At 43.3% G+C, this 4367-nt stretch overlaps 1 long non-coding RNA gene across 1 annotated transcript; it reads left to right on the top strand.

The window, feature by feature from the left end:
* Positions 1-1580: 1580 nt before the first annotated feature.
* On the top strand, positions 1581-3714 carry LOC134956874 (uncharacterized). The gene is made up of 2 exons (XR_010186250.1): positions 1581-1680; positions 2795-3714. It is a non-coding gene; the product is annotated as an uncharacterized LOC134956874 (long non-coding RNA).
* Positions 3715-4367: the final 653 nt, after the last annotated feature.

The following is a 4367-nucleotide window of genomic DNA, read 5'->3' on the forward strand; positions in this document are numbered from 1 at the left end:
CTCAGTTACCACCCAGAAACACCCACTTCCTGTCAATCACTCACCGATCAGCAGGGCGACTGAAAAGCGTCGCTCGACCTTGTGTAAAAATGCATCGTTTTGTGTGAAAGTACTTCGCACGTGCGCACTGCGGCCCATACGCATGCGCAGAAATGGAGATTTTTAACCTGATCGCTGCGCTGTGAACAACGGCAGCTAGTGAACAACGCGGAATGACCCCCATGGAGGCTAAAAGTACAAACGACTGGCAGATAAAATGCACGATATGAACGTTCTCATTCATTAATGAACGAGAACTCGTTCATATCGTGCAGTGTGTAGGCACCAACGACTACCGATGTGCGGCCCCGCGCTCGTTAATCGTTGGTGCCCCGTCGCTTATGCATGCAGGCCAATATGGACAATCTCGTCCATATTAGCATGCAATGCTATGGAGCCGGGTGACGTGGGGAGTGAAGAAACTTTACTGCCCCGTCACCGGGTCGTCCGTCAGCTGTATCCGCCGTTGGGCAGCTCGGTGGCGTATCTGCCAGTGTGTATGGCCAATTAGGATTTGAAAGGAAACATTAAAGGGGAGTGGAAGAGAAAGAGATGGGGGGTGGGTAGGAGTTGGGATCAGGAGCCCAGCGTCCAGCATCCCACTGGTCTGATTACAGGCAGTGGGATGCTGGCTGACAAAGTGCAGGCAGCGTGGTGAACGCTCACAAGGCAGAAAGACAGAGGGGAGCAAACAGTGTAACAGGGGTTATGGGAAGAGGTATGGTTGATTCTATTTCGGAGTGGGAGAAGGGACCTTCTGACGTATCTAGGGGAGGAGACACGTCACCAGGGGGAGGAGCTACGGGCGAACAGGGTACCCGAAAAGTACCCTCGCGGGCTCACTTCGCTCGCCACCTGATTACTAAAGGTAATAGTTGGTGGCGTGGATAGTAGAGGAACTATCCCGCTGGCCTAGCTCCTCCCCCTTGTGTCATAACCCCTCCCCCTTACGGAAAAGGTCCCTTAGCCCACTTGATTCTAGCATCTACCGAAGAGGTATACCTAGAGGGAGAGAGAAGGGGAGTATGGAAAGAGAGATATGTGGGTTTGGGAGATGTAGGTGACATTTGACAAGAGAAAGGACATATAATGAAACTTTTTCTGAGGATATATGTAGCAGTAGTCAGATCTGTCTGATGTATGTAGTCTTGGTGTGGTGCAATGACAGAAACCCCTTTACTGACACTGCAGCACAATAGTAAAGATATATAGCTGACAAGAGGTCATCATCCTGTCATGTCTACAGATGGTTCTGCTGCTGCCAACACAAAGACATCATCCAGAGCCCACCCACACAACAGGCACAGTCACAGTAAGTCAAAGCCTTTATTAAATATAAACTCACAATTTACACTGAGTATCCTGACCAGGGCTAAACAAGAGAGAACTCAAATACATAAACAATCCAGGATCCAGAAACACACTGCACAGCTGCAGCAGCCTGCCTCGAGGACACAGAGTGAAGCACGTGACGTCAGCTGACCTGCTCCAGCAGGATTTTTTTTTTACAAACAAGAAAAACTTTAATCAGAAAACAAAAAACGAACACTGCAGGTCTGCAGACAACGGCTCTGTGCTGCCCGGAGGGCTGTTAACGGCAGCTAAACCTGACGAAGCGGGCACAGGAGGAAAGGGGCAGTGGTGAGCCATCAGAGGTTTTAGTAATAGCAGAGGGGAATATCGCCGCCATAGTAGCCTATGGCAGTGCGATATTAGGCACAGTACTTAGCGCAGGCAGATAACAGGCAGTGAAAATGCTTTAGTACATGCAGAGAAGCGATATGTACAAGCATTTTCACTGAATTTTTCGTTGTGGAGGCTTATCTTCGTTTAGTACATGGACCCCTTTATGTCTGATTGGTTCTATGAAAGATGCTATTCGCAGTCTACTATAGAAAAGGCAAGGTGTAAGATAGACTGTGTAAGGAGAGAAGATCTTCTTAAGGTCAAAGAAAAGACAAGTGCCACTAATGATAGGTTCAAGTGGGCATTTGTCAGCCAATATAGCAATAGGTTTAAAGACATAGAAAAAGTGTTTAAAACAAATTGGAAGCTGCTACTCCAAGATCCAGTTCTATCAGAGAATATACCACCAAATCCTACTTTTATCTGTAGACGTGCTCCGGTACTTAGAGATAAACTTGTACACAGTAGCCTAGATACATAACTACATCAGAGCATCCACACGAAAAGCTTTCACAGGTGTGGGGTGTGTCTCATGTGTCGTACGGTCAAAAGCAGCACTACCAAATTCAAGGAGCTCACTGTGAATAAAAAAAACCTATACTATTAATCAGTTCATTACCTGTAATTCTAGAAACATAGTCTATGTTCTAGAATGTAACTGTGGGCTTAGGTATGTCAGCAAGACAACAAGAGCACTGAAAGTACGCCTTGCCGAACATATCTATAACATTAGAAAGGGGCTCGACACACATACTGTGTCAGCCCATTTCGAAAAGGTATATGATAACAAAAAGAGTTGCATTGTTAGTTTTATATGGTATTGAACAAGTATTACCAAAAAAACAGAACTAGGGATTTGGAATTAAGATTATCAAAAACTGAAATGCGGTGGATAAACCAACTAAAAACCCTAATGCCTAAAGGTTTGAACAGTGAGTTCGTATTAAAGTGCTTCTTAACCTGACCTCTCTTTTTTCACCTTTTTGTCATTTTATTATTTTAATGTGTAAACAGGTGATGGCTATATTTATTATGATGTGCCATTTCACCTATTTTTGTATTTTTATAGAGCTTTTTCATGTTAGTATTATGGACATTGAATCGGGACTCTTTGGAATGCATAAGTGACATGCAAAGCGGTACAAGGACGGGTACCGGCTTCCGTGTACGTCACTTCCGCTCTAGAAGGGAAAGAGGAAGTTTGTTATGGAGCTGTGGCTATGGAACGCACACATGAGTACGAGTGACAGCTTCCAAATCATGCGGTCAATTTGTCCCATTGCATCGAATCAAGCCCTATTTATGTGCCTTTATAAGAACTAAGGAGCACCTGTACCATCACACATCTGATGAAGTATCCAGTGACGTGCGGTGGGGTGAGGCAAGTGAGGTAGAGCCTAGTCTGTCATACTAACTTTTGTGCCAGAGTTTTGATTGTATAAAGTATATGAAAATTACAAAGAATATGTTTGAAATATCTTCTTTGCATTATTCTAATTGTTTTTATAGCCAAAACTCTGGAGTAAAAAGTCTATTGCAGGTGAGGCAGTGCCTCACCTGCTTACCTTTTCCGCCCATCTCTTATCAAAACTCCCCAAATTTCCAGGAGTTTATACTGCTGCACCTTTGTATAGTGCCCAGATGTACCCTTTGGCTCATATATTGCATGTAAATCTAGCTCTGGTGCAAGCCAGTGCCTCCTGAGCCATTTAGCTCACCGCACGCCCCGGGAAGTATCCAGTGAGGTCCGAAAATGCGTTCATGTGGGACTACTGACACCTCTTATTTGGACAGATGCCGGGTATCGTCACGGGAGGGTATTGCAGATTCCGGACCTGCATCCACCCACCACTATTTTGCTGACATCTGTGGGAGCCCGTAAGATGCCCAGATGGTTGTTGCATTGCCATTAGAGGATGTTGATTATGCTATTTTTAATCCTGTGTTTTGTGAGTGCAATTTATTAAATATATATGTTCTTTGTGAAGACTGGCTGCACTATCATATTATTGTGTCTACCCCTCCAATGCTGAATAAGCCTGTTGAATTCTTTTGGGTTAATTAAATTAACCATCTTGTTGCTGTTTGGGTTGGTCGGTAAAATTAATGAATTGAAAATGGATTTATAAAAATCAATTATTATTTATTCAAAGGGCCACGCCCGTATACAGGGGAGAGGTAGCATTCTCTCGTCCTGTGTCAAATCATTTAACAACAACCTACACGTATCAACAATGAGTTTTATATAATACACAGTTACGCCCCTTTTGTATATTCCTCCCATATGATTTCATACCTCAGGAATACAATGTTAGGCAATAGAGTTATGCAATATTGGGACAATTGTCAAGAATACTAAAAAGATACTCGTGATCGTCAACTGTGTCCATATTAGGAATTACATCTGGTCTCTATGAGCTTTTAGAAAGTGCGTAGTTGGAAACAATACTTAGCCAACAAAGTTGTTTTTCTCTCAGGGTGTGTATAAAGTTCAAGATGAATTTGCTATATCATCTAGCTAGAATCAAAATGGATTCTGTTATGCTTTCATATTATACTAGTGAATATGAGAACCCTTTGGTTATTGGATGTATACATAATATACGTAATATACGTACTATCCCGTAGTGCACACACATAAC

Source organism: Pseudophryne corroboree, chromosome 9, assembly GCF_028390025.1.
Source record: "Pseudophryne corroboree isolate aPseCor3 chromosome 9, aPseCor3.hap2, whole genome shotgun sequence".
In the NCBI taxonomy this organism is placed as follows: domain Eukaryota; kingdom Metazoa; phylum Chordata; class Amphibia; order Anura; family Myobatrachidae; genus Pseudophryne; species Pseudophryne corroboree.